The sequence below is a fragment of the Pelmatolapia mariae genome, linkage group LG16_19 (genome assembly GCF_036321145.2).
Source record: "Pelmatolapia mariae isolate MD_Pm_ZW linkage group LG16_19, Pm_UMD_F_2, whole genome shotgun sequence".
Lineage (NCBI taxonomy): Eukaryota > Metazoa > Chordata > Actinopteri > Cichliformes > Cichlidae > Pelmatolapia > Pelmatolapia mariae.
In genome coordinates, this window is record NC_086241.1 from 44494339 (window position 1) to 44520722 (window position 26384).

At 42.9% G+C, this 26384-nt stretch overlaps 1 long non-coding RNA gene across 1 annotated transcript; it reads right to left on the reverse strand.

Moving 5' to 3' along the window:
* Window positions 1-14222: 14222 nt before the first annotated feature.
* LOC134645394 (uncharacterized) lies at window positions 14223-17099 on the reverse strand. The gene is made up of 3 exons (XR_010096551.1): window positions 15967-17099; window positions 15732-15867; window positions 14223-15642 (listed from the first exon to the last, which is right to left on the reverse strand). It is a non-coding gene; the product is annotated as an uncharacterized LOC134645394 (long non-coding RNA).
* Window positions 17100-26384: the final 9285 nt, after the last annotated feature.

The following is a 26384-nucleotide window of genomic DNA, read 5'->3' on the forward strand; positions in this document are numbered from 1 at the left end:
TACAATAACGTAAAACAAGCAAAATATAAGAATGGCTAAATCTGAAAGTAATAAATATATGTACAATATATAAGAGTATATGCATTACTGGATGATAAAGACGTTTTGATGTTTTTTCCACGTTATAGTTGTACAGAGTGAAAGTTACCTGAAAGGCTTGTGTACAGTGATTTATGCGCAACTTTTGAGGACTCTGACCACACTAAACTATTTTATAAACGCGAATTTCAAACTTGAAAAAATAGCGATCGGTTTCGCTTTTGAGGGTTAGTATTTAAACTAAATAAGCTGCTGCATTTATAACATTTTTATTGTAAAATTCTGTCCTTAAATGTTGTAAAGTCAAATAAAACTGGCAAATTAAAGTCACTCTCTCCAAATCAGGTAATTCCAACCTCATCTGGTTAGCTTTGATTTAAGTAACAGGTCTGTGTTCACCTAATTAAAGTGACCAAAAAAATGATTAAATGTGCTGATTAATGCAGACATGAAAATGTCATTATACTGAATTAAGTTCTCTTTTCATAAGTAGGTTAACTGTATTTAGTAAAACCAATCAAAAAATACTTTGCTGCTCCAACTTAACTGACTTAAATTAGTGTGTGTGGCAATCACTGGATTTTATTTCACTTAACTTGTTTTAACTGGTATATCCGTAGAAGTTTTGATTTGATTTACTAAACCAGGATATGTCAACAATAAGTACACTGAAATTACAACACGTTAGTTTTGTGGAATACACATTTATTATCAATGAAACACAGATATCCAACCCTCTGAGTATCAACACATTTTCCTTCTTCTATTTTGGGCTTAATGTTTAACAGTTTTCACTAAAGGGCCAATAAGTAGGAAAAGTTGTTCTATGTTCACATGAATAAGATTATAGCTGGTGATTTTCTATGCTGTGTTACAGTAGCGGTTTTTGATACGGGCGACACGGGCGGTTGCCCGGGGCGGCATCGTGGTTGGGGGCGGCATCACGGGCATCGGCAAAAAAATAAATACAAAATTGCTGTACTCATGCTGCCATCGACGTCATGCCAGCGCATATTGGGAATGGCATAGGCACCGATCGGTTTTCTATCGCCCATGGGAGTAAGGGCGCCCTCCGTTTTGCGAGGTGCGCCTGCTGCTTGCGGCACAGGGAGGAGAGGGCGGGACAACGGGGGATTCTCTGGCTGGCTGGAGCAGCATCTAATAACCAACTCGCAAAATAAAACAAAATAAAAACAAACCAACAAACACGAAAACACCAGACATCATGATACAGACTTATAATTTGCACCGATGTTTTTTTCGAAATTCTATACATGAAAAGTGAGCGCGAGAGCCCTCGGTGCGCCTGCTCGCTGCTGAAGTCAAAGTAAACAACGAGGCTCCAGTTACAGCAGTGCAAGTAAACAAACAATAAATATAAGAAGAGTAAGAAAATAAATATACACTTTAGGACTAGGGGTAAAGGGATCAATAACAATTTAACATTTATAATTTACAGTTTTAAGATTTAAAGTCTCACACAACCTGTCGAAAGGGGAGGGGGCCGGCTGCTTCCAAATAGAGCACATGTCATTCATCATGTTGTAAATCCAAGCCCATTATGTATCCATCATGATTTGAATCCTGGGTTGTGCGAAATCCCAGAAATAAACCCTAGACAAAGTGAATCTGTGAACTAAGGTGTAGGTCTATTAGGTTATGTTGTGGTGATCCTCGAGTTGGGGGATGGGTGTTCATACTGGAGTGCAAAATTAAAACCAATGGAAGGTGGACAAGAAAAGCCATCAGGTCCTCAGTTTAGAAAAAAGACAAAAGAAGAGGAGGAGAAATGAGCAAAAGATACAGGTAAGCAGATGTGTCATTGGATAATGGCAGGTCATGTATCCTGAAACGATCAGAATCAGAATACTTTATTAATCCCTAAGGAAATTATGTGGGCTACAGTTGCTCCAAGAAGAAATGGTAAAAATAGTAACAGTAACAGACTAAACTCCAAACAATACATTATGTTACAGATTTTACACATTTAAGAAATAGCACTAACAGATCACTCAATTATAAATATCAAGGATTAACAGAGGTGATTATAAATAAATATTAAGAAGATTGACAAGAATATTACAGAGTAATAAAGAGCGTGTATAAAAAGGGTGTAACTATTGCAGTGTTTACAGTGTGTTAGATGGAGGAGTTGTACAGGGAGATGGCCACAGCCAGGAATGATTTCCTGTGTCATTCAGTGGTGATTTTTGGTAATCTCAGTCTCTCACTGAATGTGCTTATGTGACTAGCCAGCATGTCATGGAGTGGGTGGGTATTATCCAACATTGTCTTTATCTTGGACAACATCTACCTCTCAGACACCACCCTAACGGAGTCCAGCTCCATCCCCACAACATTGCTGGCCTTGTGGATCAGTTAATTTAGTCTGTTGGCATCTGTGACCCTCAACCTGCTGCCCCAGCATGCAACAGCATAGAGGATAGCACTGACCAAAACAGAGATACAACAAGATAACATCTATTAGTAGGGATTGTAAAAACGTCTGTTTATGTTTGTTTGTCACTTGGCTATGATAGTAAACAGTAGACACTGATGTAGCTTACTGAATCTTTTGGACTGTGTTCAGCATAATATTAATTAGTCGTTGTCAATTGTTGATTTGTCCTATTCTCATTGTATGACGAGTTATGATGGCTGTTTGGTAGCCGTTTGCATACTATGCATACTCTCTCGCTCTTCATATATGTGTGTGCGTGTTTCTCTGGTGAAATTCAGTATGGTTCCAACAACAGTTTTATGTTAATGTACAATCCTTAATATGTTTTATATGTGTGTGTGTGTGTGTGTGGGGGGGGGGCAGAGGGAGTGTTCACCCAGGGCGCCAAACAGGCTAGGACCGCCACTGCTGTGTTAATATCGTCAAATGTATCTCTTTTTAAAGAGAAAACTAACAACAAATGGACTCTGTAGCAGAAAGGAACTACACATGTGGTATGTGTAGTTCCTTTCTGCTAATTGGATCGCTAATTGAAACATGCCCACGCCTGTTGTGGAAATGTTTGTTCACTGGAATCAGCAGGTAAATAGTTTTGGAGAAACAGAAAATATTTACACATGGTACACACCCCTTCTGACATCTCTGATTTCCCCTTCTTTCTTGCCAATCTTTGTTACATTCTCCATTTTTATTTCCCCCCTTCACTAACCAACATAAAATGAAAACCTCCTATGAACACTTTGAAAGTCAGCTAAAAGATATTCAGACATAATTTCCAAAGACCATTAGTACTTCAATGTTTGGATCCAAAATATTCCAGTTCTGTTTGTCAGGGTCCTTTGTCAGGGTCCCTGAGCAGTTATGGACTTGTATTATAATATCTGTATTTTGGTATTGCTGTCCCTCGTTCTCCCTGCTTGTAGATATATGTGTGTATGTAGGTGTGTGTGTGGATGCAGGTGTTTCTGTGAGCACTCGTTTACAGGCACCTTCAGGCCTGGTGGGTGTGGCCCTGGCAGGTGATTGGCCACACCTGAAGACCGTGACACACCTGCAGCTGATCAGGCCTCGTCGGAGGAGCTACTTGAGAGTGTGGTGGAGCTCTCTCCGACGCTGGATCATTGCGTGGCTTCACGTTAGTCTCTCGACCAGTTCCTAGTTTAAGTCTGCTGCATTATGGTGTGTCTGACGGCTGCCTCTCTCTTATGTTCCCAGGAGTAGCGGGGAGACGAGAGGACAGCGAGCACGGGGTGCTCATCACGGAGAAGCGGAGACAGGAACACTAGCACTGGGAAGAAGACACGTCACGGGAGTCGGGAGTGCACTGAGGATTTATTGTTATGTTTGTCCATTCACTGTAAATAAACGCACTGCTGACATTCAGAGCTCCTGCGCCTTCCTCACGGTTGGCCATGGTCAACCGTGACACTGTTGATGGTTAGGGACAAAAACCCTTGTCCAAGTGTTCTGCAGTTCCATTTCAAGGTTCCACTAAACCGTCTTTCACTGCTCCTCTGTTTTCTTGCAATTTCTTGTCTGAACTCTTCATTTAAACAGCTTGTTTTTTTTGTTTTTTGGCACTTGAGCTTTTGTTGAGAGACAGTTTCCATCCAGTTCTATCACAATTTTTTGTAGAACCTCAAATATGTACTTAAGCTTTGTGGGGTAGCTCAAGACCAGTGAGTAAATGAGGCCAAACAAAATGGTGACTGCATTTGCAATGTTTCCAAGATCACGAAGCACTTTGACACAGTCAATAATTATTCCAGCATCTCTTCAAGGTCATCTGTGGGTTCTGCGCCTTCCTCCTTAATGGTGAAGATTCCCAGGATCATCTTCTGCATTGCCGCCTGGTTGTCCACAGCATCATCAAAATAAAAAGAAATAAATCTTTAGCCAGAACACAAACCTGCAAAAACATTGTCTTTGCTTCCACAAAGCAAATCTATGGAAAGCAGAGACCAGTGAGCTTATGAGGGTTTCTGGGTCTTCACTGAGATAAACAATTAGCGCCTTCAGTACACAAGCTCTTTTAGTTTCATCATCCTGCAGCAAAGAAAATGGCAATATCTAAGATTATTGCTGTATTGTGCAGTAAACAACACAAGAAAAAAAACTAAAAGGAAGAAAGAAACACAAAAAGTAACTACTGAAAAGTCCACAATACCTGAAATTTATAATAGTTTCTGCAGCTGAAAGTAGCAGTTTAAACAGTTTAAATCTCAATGTTAGTGTTGGAGCTATTTGTTCTTTATTTTTATTATTTTGAAATTTGTTGAAGTTTGTTGTTGGTTTCCCAAACTGGATAAATAAACCATAAAACGCGAGTTTCAAGTTTGGACAGTTGACTTCTTTTGCCTGCGTACAAGATCTTATCTCAGTGCAGCAGTGCCTTGTGGATTTTTAATTGTTGGGTGTTTGGTTGGTCAAACTAACGGAATGGCCACTGCATAAAGTAAAAAAGTCTTGCCCGTGGACCAGAAGGAATAATCCTTCATTAATGGATATGTTGGATATATAGATTTCATGGATCACCATCGAACAAAAGTTATTAGATCGTCTTTGGAGTAATCCAGACGGACTTGCTGCTTGAGGTTTGGATCAACACGTCACTCACTGATCAAAACTGATGAGTGATAATATTGTTTAGGCCGTAAAGGAAAACGGTGAAGCTATTGGAGTTTAAAGTCATTATTTCACTACAAACACTGATGAACTGAGTTTTGATTTGCTGAATTGGTGCGTAATTGGATCGCTAATTGAAACATGCCCACGCCTGTCGTGGAAATGTTTGTTCACTGGAATCATCAGGTAAATAGATGTCATGTTTGTGCTTTATGCTGTGGGTTGGCAGTGTGCTGTGCATCTTTGTAATGTTTGAAATAATTCAAAAGAACGATCAAAAGTGTGGGATAAGCGTAAACAAAAGGATGACACTCAGATGCAATCGGAGAAAAAAAGCATCAAGTTCACACCAAAAGGTTTAGATATGTATATAAACATGTCAAGAAAAGCGGAGCTCAAAAAAAAAAATCTCCTCCTTGGATGAAATAAATCCTGAAGACAGCATCTCTAATATCTCAGGCGTAAAGCCGCGTTCAAAAACATTTTCAAAGCAAAGCCGAATTTCATCGACATCTTCTTCGCGCTTTAAATCTGCGGCTGACAAGGCAGCGCTCATGGAGCGACTCGCTGCATTAAAGAAAAAACATTTTATTGAAGCGCAAGCGGAAAAACTGAGAAAAGAAAAGGGGAAATTATCCTTGGAAACGGTGTTGACAGCAACAAATGCAAAGCTTTGTGTCTTAAAAATAAACTCAGTTTGTGGCTCTGAAAGTTCTGATGGAATGAACTCTTATTTTGAAAGAGGGCACGTACAAGAAGCGTCTGGGTTAAACCCTTGTGCTGATACACTTGTTCCAATAGAAAGAGATTACTCTGGTATAAATCTTCTTCCTAGCGGTTTATATCCCGCGACGCAGGGTCCGCTATCTTGCATGCCTTCCTCCACTTCTTCCTATCAAGGGCGTCTTCTGGTGTAACATTCACCACCTTCATATCATCCTTGATTCGGTCCATCCAGCGCTTTTTTGGTCTTCCTTGTGGCCTGTTTCCATCCAGATCTAATTGCTGGGCTGTCTTTGCGATGCAATTTTTATCGCTACGGACAACATGGCCGTACCATCGGAGCCTCGCCTCTCGCATCTTGTCTGTGATTGGTGTCACTCCCCATTGTTTCCTGACATCGTCGTTCCTCGCTCGGTCAAGTCGTGTGAGACCCAGAGGCCACCTCAGCATCTTCATCTCCATGATGTGAAGAGCTTGTTCGTGTTTGGTCGTCGCTGGCCAGCACTCTGACCCGTAGAGTGCCACTGGGCGCACAATCGACTTATAGACTTTCGCCTTAAGATAGATTGGCATTCTCTTGTCAAATAAGACTCCACTCACCTGATGCCACTTCCTCCATGCTGTGTTGACACGGAGTCTGGCGTCTGGTAGAGTTTGGCAGTCCGAGGCGACAAGGGACCCGAGGTACTTGAATTGGGCAACTTTAGTCAGCGGCTCGCCGTCGATAGTGATGGTACTGTTGGTCTGGGGGCCACATTCAAGGTACTCAGTCTTCTTGATGTTCAGACGCATGCCGTTTTCGGAGAGCCGGTCTTTCCATGCTTGTGTTTGGGTTTGCAGGGCTAGGCAGTTTTCTGTTACTGATAGGCACACATCATCTGCATACAAAAGGCTCCACGGATGTGGTGATTGCAGATCAGCCGTCGCGGTGTCCATACAGAGAGTGAACAGCAGGGGCGAGAGGGCCGAGCCCTGGTGGACGCCAACGGTAATCGGGAAGGCTGGTGATGTTCCCGCTGAACTTCGGACCTCGCTTGTGACATTACGGTAGAGCAGCTGAGTCCATTTCACATAAGCTTCCGGGGCACCATGAGTTCATAATGATCGCCAAATCAGCTTGTGGGGGACCCTATCGAATGCCTTTTCCAGATCCAGGAAGACCATGTGCACCGTCTTGTTCTTTTCCCGGTGCTTTTCCATCAGCAAACGGGCCGCGTGTATGGCATCGATAGTTCCACAGCCCTTAACAAAGCCGCATTGATTCGGGGTGATTGTGACCAGTTGACGGATCCGATTTTCCAGGACACGTTCGAAGATCTTCATTGCATGACAGAGTAGACGAATTGGTCGATAGTTGGTGCACTCTGTGACGTCTCCCTTGCCCTTCCAGATGGGCACTGTGATGCTCGATGTCCAAGCTCGGGAGGCTTTGTCTTCGACCGTGATATGGTTGAAGAGTGCCGCAAGGTATGTTGTACCGCGGTCGCCCATCATCTTCCAGATTTCAGCTGGGATGTCGTCCGGTCCTGTGGTTTTTCCGTTTTTCATTTTCTTCAACGCGTTTTGGACTTTGGCAGTGGTGATTGGTGTGACAGTCCCTGCGACTGGGTCCGCGGGCGGGATAGGCGGATGTGTAAATTCTTCATTGCTGATTCCAGTGAAGTAATCTGACCAGCGCTGAAGGATGTCTCGGGGGTCTCGCAGAACCTGCCCGTCGGCTCCCTTGATTTGGACAACATGGTTTGTATCAAAGTCCTGCTTCTCGCGGTGGCGGGCTTTGGCAAGTCGGTAGATGTTATTGGCCCCCTCTGGGGTTTGGAGCTGGTCATAAAGATCTTGGTAGTGTCGTCTTTTCGCGGAGGCCACTGCCCTCTTTGCTGCCGATTTCAGCGAGCGGTATTGGGTGAGATCTTCATGCGCTCGCGATCGCCACCAAGTCTTATAGGCCAGCTTCTTCGCTTTTATTGCTTTTTGTACCTCCTCATTCCACCACCAGACCTGTTTCTCAATGTATTTTCTGCCCGGTTTTGTTGAACCAACGGTGACCTCCGCAATGTTGTGGATGCGCTCCCCCGCTTCAGTCCACATCTTCTCAACAGGTTGGTCAGTGTTTACTGCAAGTGAGAGGAGCATAGTTGTCAGTTTCTCCTTGTGCTCCTTCGCCTTCCACCATTTGAATCGTTTTGGTCCTGTCTGGCATCTGGGCAGCTTTGGCTTGACAATCTTCGTATCCATGACAAGTAGACGGTGCTGGGGGGGCCACGGATTCATATGGAATTACTTCCGTGTCCGTGACCTGTTTGAGGTCTCGCCGCCGAACCATCCAATAGTCGATCTGAGTTGCATGTCCGCCACTGGTGTAGGTGGCTAGGTGCGATGGCCGCTTCTTAAAGAATGTGTTGGTAACAGCCAGATCGTGCGCCGCCGCAAAATCGAGGATACGTATTCCGTCGTCATTCCTCACGCCGAGGCCTTGTCCCCCATGGCACTGTGGGTAGCCACCCCTGTTCGATCCCACGTGGCCGTTCAGACGCCTCCGATTAGAATGTGTTCATCCGGGGCAATGGTCCGTATGATCCTGTCCAACTTGTCCCAAAATTCATTTTTCGTTTCATCGCTGCCAGAGATGGGCAGTAACGCGTTACTGTAATCCGATTACTTTTTTCAAGTAACGAGTAATGTAAGGGATTACGTTGCAAAAACGGTAATTAGATTACCGTTACTTTCCCGTAGGAACGCTGCGTTACTGCGTTACTAAAACCGTGAGTTTTTTCAAGAATGTCTCATGACAGTGACGTAAGCGAGTGCGACGTTCGTGACAACAGCTGTCTGCAGATCAGCAATGGACAATATATCGAGTGCGGGAGAGAGTATGAGCATGCAGTGTTTAAAGCGTGGAAGTACTGACCTTATTTTGAGTTTGATTCCATAAAAAGTGACAAAAACATTAGTGTCCGTTGTGCGTGGGAAGAAAACTTCTTTTTACAGCGAAAAAACCCCCTAAACTTCCAAGCAAGCAGCGAGTGCGCTACGACGTAATGGGAAATTCACAGAGAAACTCGCGGAGTCTTCAACTGTCCGCTGCGGCACACCTGCACCAGGGTAAACCTCCGCCTACCCCAGTCCTGCTTTACAGGTGAAAATAGAGCAACTAGTCTTTGACTTTATTTATTTTCTGCTGTGTTTTACTTGCATCTATTTGAAAGAGTGAGTGTAAACACAAAAAAATAATTTGTTTTATGTGCTGGAATGTGCAGAAAATAGGTTTAAATGTTAAACAAATTTCTTCCAGTCACAGAATGTTGCATATAATTGAATTTTTGCTTGATGCATAAAGTTAAAAGATTAAAACTAATAAAACAAGTTTTAAGAAGAGACGTTTCCATTTGATTACATTTTGTATGATGGATTATGCAGAAAAAGTAGAATTTGGCTGAAAGATCTATCGCTTTATCACCTATTCAGGTTGTAAATTGTGTTTTTAAAAAGTAACTAAGTAACTAAGTAATTAATTACTTTTGAAAATAAGTAATCAGTAAAGTAACGGGATTACTTTTTTGGGGAAGTAATCAGTAATTAGTAACTGATTACTTTTTTCAAGTAACTTGACCAACACTGATCGCTGCATCCAGTCTGTGGTGCATAGCAGGTCACAACATTAACATCAGCTGTTCCTAGTTCGATTCTGATAGACATTAATCGATCATGCTGGATCTGAATCACAGGTCTTCATACCTAAACAAAGTCAAAAACAACATCAGGTGGATGAGATGATGGTAAAAGTTCATGCTTCAGCTCAAGTGACGCAGCAAACACAGCCTCAATCTACTGAGAACCATACTAATGAGATTGCTAATATTATGCAAAAACAAAATGACATCACTACTTTACTTGTAAAACAAAACTTATCTTCTGTCCTCCCAGCCAGAAACAGCCCTGTGTTTGATGGAGACCCTTTCCAGTATAGATCATTTATAAATGCCTTTGAAAATGGAGTGGAAGCTAAAAGTTATAACTGGAGCGACTGTTTGCATTTATTTTAGAGCAGTCCACTGGGGGGCAGCCTAAAGACTTGGTGCATAGTTGTCAGCATTCCTGAGGAGGGCTATTCCAGAGCCAAACATCTTCTTGAAGAACATTTTGGGAATGAAAATAAAATTGCCTCTGCATATATGGAGAAGATTAAGAGTTGGGCACCTATTAAAAGCGAAGATGTGAAAGGTCTTCAGTCATTCTCTCTTTTTCATCAAGGATTTTTAAATCTAACACAGCAAACTGTTTATATGAAGGAGTTGGATTTGCCCTCAAACATGAGAATGACTATTATGAAACTTCCATACAAACTGAGAGAAAAATGGAGAGGAGCTAAAATGCATTGGGATAAGTTGACTTTTATCAAGGAAATGGGAATTTGTTTTGGTTGTTTTACAGTTGGTCACACAAGCAAAGACTGCAGGAGTCGTTTGGATTGTGACGTGTGTCACCAAAAGCACCCAGGGGTCCTTCATATAGAGCAAAAAGATCCAGGTGCATCCTCAGAACAAACTCAACAGGTGACAAACTCCGATGTCAACTTCTCAACTGCAACCACTCAGCTCACCACATGTGGGTATATTGGGGCCAGTCAAGAGGTTGATGCAGTTTTTTCTATTGTTGCAGTTCAAGTTAAGAGCCAAAAGAGCAATAGAATTGTGCAAACATATGCATTTCTGGATCCTGGAAGTTCAGGTACATTCTGTACAGAAACCCTGGCAAAAAGACTGAATCTAAATGGGAAAAAGACAAATATCCTTCTGAGAACAATGAGTCAGATTAGGATTGTTAGTGCACTGTCTGTCTTTTTTGGAAGCAAAGGATTTCATGGCGTTACCAGATGTTTTGACTCAAATGACCATGCCAGTTTCTGTGGTGAATATTCCCACGCAAGGGGATATTGATCAGTGGCCTCACCTGTTAAACTTCACAACATTGATGCAGATGCGGAGCTACTGATAGGCACTGATGCGTCCAACGCTTTAGAGTCATGGAAGGTGATAAACAGTGTGGAAGGTGGACCTTATGCTGTAAAAAAGTTGGCAAAGTTGTTGTGGATGTGTTACCCCTCAGAGCTGCCCAAGCATATGCTGCTCCTAGATGTAAAGACCATATGGAACTCTCTGTATTTGATGAAGGAGAGATTCTGCGAGCAGTTTCCTGCCATCCAGGCTGCAGCCATCGATCCACGGATAAGAAAGTCCATGAAAAAGGAAAGGTGAGTAGTATTGAAACATAATGATAATATGGTTTAAAATGGACTCGGGTTTTAATTTTGTTTGTTTTATGCAACATATCTGTTGTATTTTTGTTTTGTTGATGTTGCAGAGTGGCTAAAATGGGCAATGATGACTTAAGAAAAGCAGAGGAGTTTGTGGTGCTCATGCGGAAGCACTACACCTCCACACTAGCAGTCTCCAGCGACAAAAGTCCGACCTGTGGTGAGATTTTGCCCATCCTGCAAAAGCTACATCAACACTACACCGTACAAGAAGATGACTCTGTCTTCACAAGGAGCATAAAGGAGAACATTTGGAAAGATCTTTTCAAACGATACCAGGTACAATTGATGATTTATTTATCATAAATAAAATTACAGTTATAAATACTTAAGGATAGTCATGATGTCACATTTTCCTCCCTTTTAAAACTTTATTTTATTTCAGGCGCCACCAGTAAAGCAGAAAAAAAAACTGCCTTGGAGGAATTCTTTGAAGAGGAGTTCAACGGGCTGCAGTCATTCCATCAACGGCAGTCCATTGCTTCCCTGGCCCAGAGAGTTGATCAGGAGAGCCAGCTGTATAGAAGCCTAACCCCCATCCCCTGCAAGGATAACGCCACTCTATGGTGGTGGAGCAAGAGAGAGACTCTGCCCCTGCTGTCAGCACTGGCTGAAAGCTTTCTGTGTGTGCAGGCATCCTCCACCCTGTCTGAGAGGCGGTTCTCCACAGCTGGAGAGACCATAAGTCCAGAAAGATCACGTATCCTTCCTGAAAAAGCAGATATGCTTATATTTCTGCAAAAGAATTTGTAATTTTCCATAGCTGAGGGATGCAGAATTGTACAGTGCCATTGGACTTGAGTTGACTGTATTTTTTGCTGTCTGATGTAGTTTTATTTTTGAGTGCTCAGCTCATATATACTTTTAAAAAGGGGAGTGTAAATGTTACTGGACATTCTTGTGTAATTGCCACAGAATAATTTATGTTATACTTTGTTATTGCTACAGAAGAATATTTATTTTATTATTATTTTACATTTACATATTTTTTTCTGGGGACCTGTGGCACCCCATCGAGGAGCCGTAGGCTGTGGATCTCTTAAGATCTCGCTGTTGGGTTTGTAAGGTCATGCTAGTCCTAAATTTTGTTCAAAGATAAGATATAAAACAAAGTTCTAAGCTAATCGACCTGTATGTTCCCCTTTTTAAAAAATAAGAATCGATGGGAGAATCGATAAAGAATCGAATTGTTAAACAGAATATAAAATGGAATCAGAATTGTAGCGCCATGAGAGCTGGGGATTTCCTCAAATGTAGGAGGTGGATAAATGGGCAAGGCTTTCTCTACAAGTCAGAGGAGGAGTGGCCTAAACTGGATGTGGATTGCAGTGTAATTTCTGCAGATGACCCAGAGGTCAAAAAGGACCTGACAGTGAATGTCATTGTGAAGGAATCACAAAATCCTACAAACTAAACACTTCTTGTCTTGGGCAAAACTCAAAATCTCTGTAGCCTGATTTTTAAAGCTCAAAGAGACCTTAGTGTTGCTAGGGCAGAAAGAGGAAAGAGTTGGTTGCTGCAGATCTGAATAAGAATGATCGGGAAAGTCAGAAGCAAGAAGTGGAGACAAGAATGGAAAGATTTAAGACCACTTTGAAGAAAGGAAATCTGACTCCAGAAGATTTAGCAGAGGCAGAATGTGTCAACATTGATTTTAGCCCTATCCATTAAAAGTTGGGACATGCTGTGAAAACTAAGACAAAAATACTGGATAGTAAATGCAAATTCTGCTGCCAGGAAAATCATCTCTCGTTGTATCATGTGTGGACGCAACAGAGGAAAGTTTGTTGAAAAAAAGATGGCAGATCTGCCGAAGATAGAGTCGTGCCAAACACAGCTACATTCACAAATGTTGGAGTGGACTATTTTGGACCTATAAGTGTTAAAAGAGACAAAGTCTCCTTAAAAGGGATGTTCTTTTTACTTGTTTGACCAGTCGTGCAGTACATCTGGAGATTGCACATACACTTAATACAGACTCCTGTATAAATGCTGTGCGGAGGTTCATCTGTAGACGAGGCCCAGTTTCGACCATCAGGTCTGATAATGCTACAAATTTTGTTGGTGCAAATCAAGAGTTTGACTGAGCTGAGCCATGCTAAAATTCAAAATGCTTTTGTTCAGGATGGTGTCAAATGGAGCTTTAACGTCCCAGCAGCCTCTCACCAAGGTGGTGTGTGGGAGCGTCTCATTTGTTCCATAAAGAGTATTTTAGCCTCAATTTTCAAAGAACAAGTTTTGGATGATGAAGGACTCCAAATAGTCTTCTGTGAAGTTGAAGCTCTATTGAACGACAGACCCATTACCAGAGTTTCAGATGACTCAAATGGTCTTGAAGCACTGACACCCAATCACTTGTTGTTGAAAAACAAACCAGTTTTGCCACCAGGACTGTTTGATCCAAGCGATCTTCATGGCAGGAAAAGGTGGAAATGGGTACAATACATGGCAGAGTTGTTCTGGAAAAGATGGCTTGCTGAGTACCTACCTCTGATGAAAGAAGGACAAAAATGGACGAGGACTAAAAGATGTCTTATACCTGGAGATATTATTTGGATTGCAGGCGCTACAGCTCCAAGAGGATCATGGATGATGGCAAAAGTCATCCAGTAGCAAACTTCTTTTGCTACTGGAAGCCTCATCTTGAAGAAAATCAGAGTGAATAGCTCCTTTCTTTTTGGAACTTTAAAGTAATTGTGATTGTATGCACAATTAGGGGCCGGAGTGTTGGAGCTATTTGTTCTTTATTTTTTATATTTTGAAATTTGTTAAAGTTTGTTGTTGGTTTACTTATATTTTGGGTTATTCACAAGTTTTATTTGTAGGTTAATACTTGCTTAATTGTTTGGGTTTGTTTTGTTGTTTATCTTGTTAAGTCAGTCAGGAAGAACTGTAGGGCTATTTTTCTCTAAATAAAGAGACTGGTATAGGACCAGTATGCACTGGAGTGAGCCTATGTCTTGTTTATTTTTTACCAGAGCAGAAGAAGCAGCAGGAAGCAACAAAAATTCATCTTTTTATTGCTTGCCAAACTGAATAAATAAACCATAAAATGCAACTTTCAAGTTTGGACAGTCGACTTCTTTTGCCTGCGTACAAGATCTTATCTCAGTGCAGCAGTGGCTTGCGGAATTTTAATTCTTGGATGTTTGGTTGTTCAAACAAAAGGAATCGCCACTACAGTCAGGGAGATTTCTCCAAATGTATTTACTTTGTAAAACATCTTGTGAGAAAAGGTTATTAAAGAAAGAAAAACAGGAACAAACACCAAAAGTCACAGCACCCAAAAATCCCACAAAGAATTCAGAATAATAACGAGGAATTGAGCAACAGCAGCATTCACACAATAATAATAGAATGAACTGAATACAAAAATATATTGATGAACAGACGTTTGTTAGGAAAAAAAACAAAAAAGATAAACTTTGTAATTTTTTTGTTGCACATCTCCTTCTTACCTTCAGAAGACTTTCATTAGCTGCACAAATCAAATTTAAAAATTACAATTTCCAGCTCTGCGTGAATATTTATGAAAGATTTGAACCATTTGCAAATGTTTTTATTTTTGTTTGTTTTTTAATGGATTAATCAAGACAATGTAGTAGTAGTAGTAGTAATAATAATAATAATAATAGCTCATCACCCTCTTTTTAAATCATCAATGAAAAGCTTGTCTTCAATCACACCAGGAATCTACTGATCTCTGCAATGTCTGATCAACATGTGATCTACATTGGTGACTACATGGACAATTTAAATATGTGCATGGATAAGCGTGTCTGCGGCCAAAGTGACCATGGTTTAACCTGTAGTGCTTCAATAACTGAGATCTTGCAGTCTCTTGTGCTGCACACTCTTTACACTTCCATATTCATGTTACTGAATGTCACGGCCCGGTGGACCAGCATGAAGATGATCAGCAGCGTCATTATTTTTCTCTCTCGCGCTCTCTGTCTCGCCAGGACGGAAGTCATGGTGGTTCCTGCCCTCGCCCCACGCACCTATGGAGAGTGAACACCTGTGCCTCATTATCCCTGCCACTACTTAAGTTGAGGAAAGGAAGCTACTCATCGCTGGATCCTTGTATGACTCGCACCAGTGTAGCCCCGGCTCTAAGATTAGTTCATAGCTCTTGTTGATTCTGTGCCTTCGTATTAACTTGTATATAGCTGTACTGCTACTTTTACTTGGATTACAGAGGTCTATAGGGTAGTGCTTCTCCCACTGGCAGTTCATCATGTTGGTTTCATGATGCAGCCTCCTGCAGCGGTAGGCAACCCTACAAAAGTAAACACAAAATGCAGTTTCTCAATCAAAGTGTTTATTATTTATGTTAAGGTGCGTGGCGAGAACGGGGCCCAAATGCAGGACTTTCCCATCCTGCAGGACTGTGCTGGTGGTCCAGGTGTGACAGGAAAACAACTCCAACACTCGACATTTACAAACACTTCGCTCCTGTGACACACTCCTCTCCAAGTTCCTAACAAGACAAGGTACAGAGATCAGATTGGTGAACTCACAGAAACACACGCACAGACTATTTCCACTCAGAGCTGGGACTTCACTTACTTGGTAACTCAATGATCCAGCGTTGACTGAAGCTCAGTCAAACACTTAAGTAGCGGCCAATCTAGACGGAAGACATGTGTGGCGGCTTCAACACGGGAAACACCTTCCGGCCTGATGACGCCCATAAATTGGCACGCTGGAATACACACACACACACACACACACACACACTTAAAGGGGGAAGCAGGGGACTGGGAGGGGAGACAAAACAAAACACATAGAAAAACATACATACAGGCAGGTCGAACGTAGGAGACTCCCAGACCGTCACAATTTAGCAGGGAAAATTCAAACCTACATCATATATAGAGAAAATAAAGTAAAATGAATATTTTAGAGAGACGGACTGAGAGATAGACAGAGGGAGAGAGATAAATCCCTTTTCAGCACTTATGTCACAGTAAGACAGATATAAAAGCTACTAAACCAGTTCAAGGTTTGCAGCTAAGAAGGTCACACTTAACCTTCCACAGTTCAAGATAGTTTTAGTTAACGCAACTTTGTTCCAAATTACAAACCTAGGTTGTTCTTTAAGATTTACTTCTTGATTTAGGAATCAGATTTAATCTAAAACCTTCAGTTTCAGATTCTACTTATTTAAGAGAATCAAAGAGTCTAAGACCGATCTGTTCTGTGCAGGGCTGATAAAGCCAACGTAGTGCAATGAGCTCATTTAACTTGTGCTCATTACTAATCCCTCTGAGCAGTTTGTGGCTTTCCTTGCATGAGAAATCAAAACCCAATTTGGTGCATTGACCCTTTAACACAGAGTTCCTATAGAGAAATCTGGTTTGGCTCAAAACAGGAAAATAACATCAGCATATAACATCACTCAATAGTCAGGGAGGATAAATCACAGGTTCTGACTCCAGCTTGTCGGTCAGGTGAACAACCTGTTTCCTGACTCGGCTCTCCTCCACACAGTCCTCGTTCATAAATATAAAAATTCAATTTCTCCTCGTTATAGTTGTTTCTACTTTCAGATCGAAAATGCAGATGAAGAGAAATGATGGAACTATCTGATTCAGTTGTGGCCCGTGGTTATTTGTGAACAATACATGTTGAGAGGAAAAAAGCAATCACAAAGTCTGTGTATTCATAATTGAAACAGCTATCAAAAAATATTTGGCATGACGTCTTTGTTCAAAATGAATTCAAGTATTATTTCCTCCCTGTCCATTAGTGCCCTCACGTTGCATGCACCGGTGCAGCTGATGTCAATACTCAACCAAGTATGAGAGGGACTAAAGCTCTGTGGTTTAGATTAGGTGTGGGCACACCCTCACCAGACGTGCCAGCAGCTCTTACATTTAAAGGATGTGAATAAAGTTGTAAAGGAGGCTCACACTTGTTCTAAACTGTTTTTTTTTTTTTTGGTTATATTATCTTATCACTTACATCATTTCTCTGGACTGTGGGATGAAGCCAGAGCTCCTGGAGAGAACCCAGACAGCCACGAGGACTCTCTTGCTCTGAGGTGACTGCTGTTCACGGTGCACTAAAGACTCTCAGTTGTCTTTGGATGCTCCTGTTTCTTTCTCCGTATGCAGTTACTGCTCCTCTCTTTTCAAAGACAAATACCAAATAACACGAGAGAAGACTGAATCACTTTAGAACAAGACAAACACTCCTGGTTACTCTGAGGAAATGTCATTACATGATGAATATATTTACCATGTTAGTAAGGGAAACTCGTTTGTGGTGTGTCTCTTCTTGTTTCTCCTTTTCATCAGATTCTTAAAAACAAAAGGCAGAAAAGCAACAATAAAAGTTAAAACCTCAAGAAGTTTTCTAACATTTTGGGACATCATTTCAGAGACAACCTTCAACATTACTTATTACTTACCACTGTGTTGATTCTTGCTGATGTCTGAGATGCAGCAGAGGATAATGTACACTTGGCACTGTCTTTATGGATCCTTAGTTCGTGTTGCACAGATTTACACTTGGCTCTACAATAGATGTTCCTCGTTCAACATCCAGTCCACAGCCCTGCCATATGTCCAACACAGTTCACAGAAGCAGTGCCAAAGTCTTAAAACTATTAAAGAGTCGTCAGAAAATAAGTTCTCTGAGAAAGGCTTCAACGTCTGAAGTGTTTCTTTGGTGGAGTGGGGCTCCTGCTGCTGCTCTGTTCCTCTGTAGCCTTTCTCTTCATGCTCTGTGCAAACCTCTTTAGAAACTGGCAGAGCACCGACATGATAACTCTGCCCTCTGAGCTGGAGTCCGTGATTCTCCAGCGGTTTGTCATCTCAGTGTCTTTTGTGTGATAAACAGCAGGATTGACTCTGGTGACGATGAGGCTGTTGACATCCAGGCTGTGGACACAGTTCCTCCCGGCTGCCTTCAGCACATAAATATCCACCTTCTCTGGAAGCACTGGAGTCAGGATCTGAGAATGTAAGCGGGACCCTGCAGGCAGCACCATCATACCAGCTGGTGAGTCTGTAGAAGGAGATGGAGTGGTGTTCTCCCTCTGACTCTGCAGCACGGGGTTTAAAAGATGTCGTCAGCTGCTCTGAGTGAATCAATCCCCTGACTGCGATTGGAGGAAAATCTTGCACCCGGTAACCAGGTCATAGTAAAGGGAGAGGAGCAGATTGTTCATAGGGTCCAAATGGCTGCTGTTTAAAGGACGGTTCCTCAAGTTTGTTGACGACTGTCTGACACACTGACTGGACTCACCAGCTCAGCTACGAGAAAACAGAACAGTGATCTATGTTAATCATAACATAATCAGACAAATTAAGGATTTCAATGTCAAGACACGGCTTTATATCATAATATGCTATTTCCACACACAGGCAATAAGAGACCCACAGAAGAACTCAATGTTTATAAAAGCCTGAACATTTTTCATGTGCTAGAAGGTTAGAAAAATTATGTTGCATTGTAAATGGTTCAATTGGAGTTGTTATAGGGTCAGAGGCGGGGGTACACCCTGGACAGGTTGCCATCTGACACAGAGAGGACTCAAACTAAGAAACAAACTACCATTCACACTCACATTCACACCTATGTCTCATTTCAAGCACTTATCACTTATATCGTCTTGATGCATTCTCAATCATCCAGGTAAGTAAATCTCCAAAAGTTGATTCTCTTCATTTGGACGTAGCGTTTTGTGGGAGAAACGTTTCGTCACTCATCCAAGTGACTTCGTCAGTCTCAGCTGACTGCAGGTTTCCCCAATCTTATAAACAGTACATTTGCATAATGACTGAAACCAGCCCACTGATGGAACAATGGGCTTGGAGGTCAGTTCCTTAATCATAATTATGGAAATCCTCATGACCATTGATCAACAACCACTGATCAAAGCCCACTGATCAATGGCCATGAGTACCATTCACAGAGAGTTGGGGAATGGCTGCAAGCACAGCATTGTAAGATGGCGAATGATGTACCCTTAGGCCCCCTCCTCGATTCAGAGATGGTCTTTCCCTTTTCACGTAAATGGCCTCCTTGACTCCGCGCTCAAACCAGCATTCCTCCCTGTCCAAGATGTGTACATCCTCATCCTTGAAAGAGTGTCCACTGGCCTGTAGGTGTAAATAGACTGCAGAGTCCTGGCCTGACGAGGTGGCTCTTCTGTGTTGTGCCATCCGCTTCGCCAGAGGTTGTTTGGTTTCCCCGATGTATAAATCCTGGCAATCCTCCTAGCACTTAACAGCGTACACTATGTTACTCTGTTTGTGTCGGGGGACCCGATCCTTGGGGTGGACCAATTTTTGGCGCAGCGTGTTTTGGGGTTTAAAAGCCACAGAGACCCGGTGTTTAGAAAAAATGCGTCTCAACTGCTCCGATACTCCTGACACATATGGGATCACTACAGGTTTTCGCTTGGGCAGCGGTTGTCCTTCTCTCCTGGATCGGCTGGAGCTTTCTTTAGGTGCCTTTCCAGCTTTGACAAAAGTCCAGCTGGGATAACCACATTTACTCAGGGCCTTCTTGATGTGCTGTTCTTCTGCCTCCCTGGCCGCTGTGTCAGTGGGGATGGTGTTTGCTCTGTGTCGTAGCGTCCTAATGACACCCAGTTTGTGCTCCAGTGGATGATGAGAGTCAAACCTTAGAGACTGACCCGTATGCGTAGGTTTACGGTACACGTCAGCTTTTAGATGTCTCCCATTACTGATGGAAATCTCACAGTCTAAGAAGGCTAACCTGCCACTTTTCATATCCTCCCTGGTGAATTTGATGTGTCGGTCCACCGAGTTAATGTGATCCGTGAATTGTGGTACGTCCTGAGATTTCATTTTTCACCCAGGTGTCATCCATATACCTGAACCAATGGCTTGGTGGCGTTCCAGGGTAGGATAGCAAAGCTCTCTTTTCCACTTCTTCCATGTACAAATTGGCCACGATGGGTGAAACTGGGGAGCCCATGGCACTCCCATGTCTCTGCCTGTAGAACTGACCCTTGTATGTGAAGTAGGTGGAATGAAGACACAGTTCCAAAAGCAAACACACTTGGTCGATGCTGAGAGTGGTCCTGTTGCTGAGGTTGGGGTCATCCTGTAATCTCTTACGGACTACCTCCAACGCTTCCGTGACTGGGATGCAAGTGAAGAGAGATGTAACGTCGTACGAGACCATGGTTTCATCTGCCTCCATGATGACATCTCTCACCTTCTCAACAAAATCCAGGGTGTTCTGGATGTGGTGTTCAGAGCTGCCCACCAGCAGGTTGAGAATTGAAGCCAGAAACTTGGAGATGTTATAGGTGACAGAGTTGATCATGCAGACAATCGGTCTTAAAGGTGCACCCTGTTTATGTATTTTCGGTAAACCATACAGACTTGGTGTAGACTCCCCTGGGTACAGCCTGTGGTATGAGTTCCGGTCAATAGCCTTGTCTTGTTCTAACTGCTTCAAACAGTCTATCGCCCTCTTCCTGTAGCCACTTCCTGGGTCTCATTTCAGGGGCTCATAAGTATTTTCATCACTGAGTAGTGACAAAATCTTCTCATGATAGTCTTTCTGGTTTAGCAATACTGTGCACCTACCCTTGTCTGCCGGAAGGATGATAATGTTGTTGCCATCACTAAGTGATGTGAGTGCCTTCCTCTCCTCCATGGTGATGTTGGATGCTGGGGGCTTTGCATTGCTGAGACAGGCCAAAACTTTCGTCCGTAGTTGCTCTGCTTCCACTTCTGCAATATTGTTGTTACGAATTGCTGTTTCTGTGGCTGTGATCAGCTCCACTAGCGGGATTTGTCTCGGTGTGACAGCAAAATTCAACCCTTTAGCAAGGATGTTTTTCTCTGTTTGGGTGAGCTGTCTGTCAGACAAATTCTTCACCCACTTGTCCACATCCTCGGTGTCACATCCTTCTCTCTTCTGGCCACTGAGGACACTCTCCATATTTTGCGGTGGTTTCCGACGTACAACAAATAAGTCAAATTTCCTTTGTTGCCTGGTCTTAGACTTCTTGTGCTGTGCTAGACGAGACTTCTCAGTAAAGTCAAACACCTTTTTAAGAGTACTCTCATCTAGAAGCATTGTCAGTCTCTGTCGGATCCGCTCCTCTTGAGATTTTAGCATGTCGATGGTAAAATTTCTTTGCCTCACCCGTTCATTGAGCAACTGATGCTGTGCCTTCTGGAGGATTTTTGTTGCCCGGAAGCCTTTAACTGAAGAGCTCATTTGCAGACTTTTAGGAGTAATCCTGTTTTGTCGGCATCTGAGGCTGAATCTCAGGTGGTTCCTGTAATCCGGCATCTTACGTGCTGTTTGCTCATTCTGACGTACAAGCTGTAGGCAGTCCTTGCCAAAGTGGGTTAAAACGTCTTGACGCAAGCTCAATGATCCAGGTATGCTACAATGCTGTGATTGCAGCCATTCCCCAACTCTCTGTGAATGGTACTCATGGCCATTGATCAGTGGGCTTTGATCAGTGGGTTTTGGTCAGTGGTTGTTGATCAATGGTCATGATAATTTACATAATTAAGATTAAGGAACTGACTGACGTCCCAGCCATTGTTCCTTCAGTGGGCTGGTTTCAATCATTATGCAAATGTACTGTTTATAAGATTGGGGAAACCTGCAGTCAGCTGAGACTTACGAAGTCACTTGGATGAGTGACAAAACGTTTCTCCCACAAAACGCTACGTCCAGATGAACAGAATCAACTTTTGGAGTATCACTTATATCATTTCTCTGGACTGTGGGATGAAGCCAGAGCTCCTGGAGAGAACCCAGACAGCCACGAGGACTCTCTTGCTCTGAGGTGACTGCTGTTCACGGTGCACTAAAGACTCTCAGTTGTCTTTGGATGCTCCTGTTTCTTTCTCCGTATGCAGTTACTGCTCCTCTCTTTTCAAAGACAAATACCAAATAACACGAGAGAAGAGTGAATCACTTTAGAACAAGACAAACACTCCTGGTTACTCTGAGGAAATGTCATTACATGATGAATATATTTACCATGTTAGTAAGGGAAACTCGTTTGTGGTGTGTCTCTTCTTGTTTCTCCTTTTCATCAGATTCTTAAAAACAAAAGGCAGAAAAGCAACAATAAAAGTTAAAACCTCAAGAAGTTTTCTAACATTTTGGGACATCATTTCAGAGACAACCTTCAACATTACTTATTACTTACCACTGTGTTGATTCTTGCTGATGTCTGAGATGCAGCAGAGGATAATGTACACTTGGCACTGTCTTTATGGATCCTTAGTTCGTGTTGCACAGATTTACACTTGGCTCTACAATAGATGTTCCTCGTTCAAGATCCAGTCCACAGCCCTGCCATATGTCCAACACAGTTCACAGAAGCAGTGCCAAAGTCTTAAAACTATTAAAGAGTCGTCAGAAAATAAGTTCTCTGAGAAAGGCTTCAACGTCTGAAGTGTTTCTTTGGTGGAGTGGGGCTCCTGCTGCTGCTCTGTTCCTCTGTAGCCTTTCTCTTCATGCTCTGTGCAAACCTCTTTAGAAACTGGCAGAGCACCGACATGATAACTCTGCCCTCTGAGCTGGAGTCCGTGATTCTCCAGCGGTTTGTCATCTCAGTGTCTTTTGTGTGATAAACAGCAGAGGTGACTCTGATGACGATGAGGCTGTTGACATCCAGGCTGTGGACACAGTTCCTCCGGGCTGCCTTCAGCACATAAATATCCACCTTCTCTGGAAGTATTGGAGTCAGGATCTGAGAATGTAAGCGGGACCCTGCAGGCAGCACCATCATACCAGCTGGTGAGTCTGTAGAAGGAGATGGAGCTGTGTTCTCCCTCTGACTCTGCAGCACGGGGTTTAAAGGGTGTCGTCAGCTGCTCTGAGTGAATCAATCCCCTGACTGCGATTGGAGGAAAACCTTGCACCCGGTAACCAGGTCATGGTAAAGGGAGAGGAGCAGATTGTTCATAGAGTCCAAATGGCTGCTGTTTAAAGGACGGTTCCTCAAGTTTGTTGACGACTATCTGACACACACTGACTGGACTCACCAGCTCAGCTACGAGAAAACAGAACAGTGATCTATGTTAATCATAACATAATCAGACAAATTAAGGATTTCAATGTCAAGACACAGCTTTATATCATCATATGCTATTTCCACACACAGGCAATAAGTGACCCACAGCAGAACTCAATGTTTATAAAAGCCTTAACAGTTTTCATGTGCTAGAAGGTGAGAAAAATTATGTTGCATTGTAAATGGTTCAATTGGAGTTGTTATAGGGCCAGAGGCGGGGGTACACCCTGGACAGGTTGCCATCTGACACAGAGAGGACTCAAACTAAGAAACAAACTACCATTCACACTCACATTCACACCTATGCCTCATTTCAAGCACTTAACACTTACATCATTTCTCTGGACTGTGGGATGAAGCCAGAGCTCCTGGAGAGAACCCAGACAGCCACGAGGACTCTCTTGCTCTGAGGTGACTGCTGTTCACGGTGCACTAAAGACTCTCAGTTGTCTTTGGATGCTCCTGTTTCTTTCTCCGTATGCAGTTACTGCTCCTCTCTTTTCAAAGACAAATACCAAATAACACGAGAGAAGACTGAATCACTTTAGAACAAGACAAACACTCCTGGATACTCTGAGGAAATGTCATTACGTGATGAATATATTTACCATGTTAGTAAGGGAAACTCGTTTGTGGTGTGTCTCTTCTTGTTTCTCCTTTTCATCAGATTCTTAAAAACAAAAGGCAGAAAAGCAACAATAAAAGTTAAAACCTCAAGAAGTTTTCTAACATTTTGGGACATCATTTCAGAGACAACCTTCAACATTACTTATTACTTACCACTGTGTTAATTCTTGCTGATGTCTGAGATGCAGCAGAGGATAATGTACACTTGGCACTGTCTTTATGGATCCTTAGTTCGTGTTGCACAGATTTACACTTGGCTCTACAATAGATGTTCCTCGTTCAACATCCAGTCCACAGCCCTGCCATATGTCCAACACAGTTCACAGAAGCAGTGCCAAAGTCTTAAAACTATTAAAGAGTCTTCAGAAAATAAGTTCTCTGAGAAAGGCTGGCCTCAGGCTTCAGAAAGGTCTGAAGTGTTTCTTTGGTGGAGTGGGGCTCCTGCTGCTGCTCTCTTCCTCTGTAGCCTTTCTCTTCATGCTCTGTGCAAACCTCTTTAGAAACTGGCAGAGCACCGACATGATAACTCTGCCCTCTGAGCTGGAGTCCGTGATTCTCCAGCGGTTTGTCATCTCAGTGTCTTTTGTGTGATAAACAGCAGAGGTGACTCTGATGACGATGAGGTTGCTGGCATCCAGGCTGTGGACACAGTTCCTCCAGGCTGCCTTCAGCACATAAATATCCACCTTCTCTGGAAGCACTGGAGTCAGGATCTGAGAATGTAAGCGGGACCCTGCAGGCAGCACCATCATACCAGCTGGTGAGTCTGTAGAAGGAGATGGAGTGGTGTTCTCCCTCTGACTCTGCAGCACGGGGTTTAAAAGATGTCGTCAGCTGCTCTGAGTGAATCAATCCCCTGACTGCGATTGGAGGAAAATCCTTGCACCCCGTAACCAGGTCATGGTAAAGGGAGAGGAGCAGATTGTTCATAGAGTCCAAATGGCTGCTGTTTAAAGGACGGTTCCTCAAGTTTGTTGACGACTATCTGACACACACTGACTGGACTCACCAGCTCAGCTACGAGAAAACAGAACAGTGATCTATGTTAATCATAACATAATCACACAAATTAAGGATTTCAATGTCAAGACACAGCTTTATATCATCATATGCTATTTCCACACACAGGCAATAAGTGACCCACACCAGAACTCAATGTTTATAAAAGCCTTAACAGTTTTCATGTGCTAGAAGGTGAGAAAAATTATGTTGCATTGTAAATGGTTCAATTGGAGTTGTTATAGGGCCAGAGGCGGGGGTACACCCTGGACAGGTTGCCATCTGACACAGAGAGGACTCAAACTAAGAAACAAACTACTATTCACACTCACATTCACACCTATGCCTCATTTCAAGCACTTATCACTTACATCATTTCTCTGGACTGTGGGATGAAGCCAGAGCTCCTGGAGAGAACCCAGACAGCCACGAGGACTCTCTTGCTCTGAGGTGACTGCTGTTCAAGGTGCACTAAAGACTCTCAGTTGTCTTTGGATGCTCCTGTTTCTTTCTCCGTATGCAGTTACTGCTCCTCTCTTTTCAAAGACAAATGCCAAATAACACGAGAGAAGACTGAATCACTTTAGAACAAGACAAACACTCCTGGTTACTCTGAGGAAATGTCATTACATGATGAATATATTTACCATGTTAGTAAGGGAAACTCGTTTGTGGTGTGTCTCTTCTTGTTTCTCCTTTTCATCAGATTCTTAAAAACAAAAGGCAGAAAAGCAACAATAAAAGTTAAAACCTCAAGAAGTTTTCTAACATTTTGAGACATCATTTCAGAGACAACCTTCAACATTACTTATTACTTACCACTGTGTTGATTCTTGCTGATGTCTGAGATGCAGCAGAGGATAATGTACACTTGGCACTGTCTTTATGGATCCTTAGTTTGTGTTGCACAGATTTACACTTGGCTCTACAATAGATGTTCCTCGTTCAACATCCAGTCCACAGCCCTGCCATATGTCCAACACAGTTCACAGAAGCAGTGCCAAAGTCTTAAAACTATTAAAGAGTCTTCAGAAAATAAGTTCTCTGAGAAAGGCTTCAACGTCTGAAGTGTTTCTTTGGTGGAGTGGGGCTCCTGCTGCTGCTCTCTTCCTCTGTAGCCTTTCTCTTCATGCTCTGTGCAAACCTCTTTAGAAACTGGCAGAGCACCGACATGATAACTCTGCCCTCTGAGCTGGAGTCCGTGATTCTCCAGCGGTTTGTCATCTCAGTGTCTTTTGTGTGATAAACAGCAGAGGTGACTCTGATGACGATGAGGCTGTTGACATCCAGGCTGTGGACACAGTTCCTCCGGGCTGCCTTCAGCACATAAATATCCACCTTCTCTGGAAGTATTGGAGTCAGGATCTGAGAATGTAAGCGGGACCCTGCAGGCAGCACCATCATACCAGCTGGTGAGTCTGTAGAAGGAGATGGAGCTGTGTTCTCCCTCTGACTCTGCAGCACGGGGTTTAAAGGGTGTCGTCAGCTGCTCTGAGTGAATCAATCCCCTGACTGCGATTGGAGGAAAACCTTGCACCCGGTAACCAGGTCATGGTAAA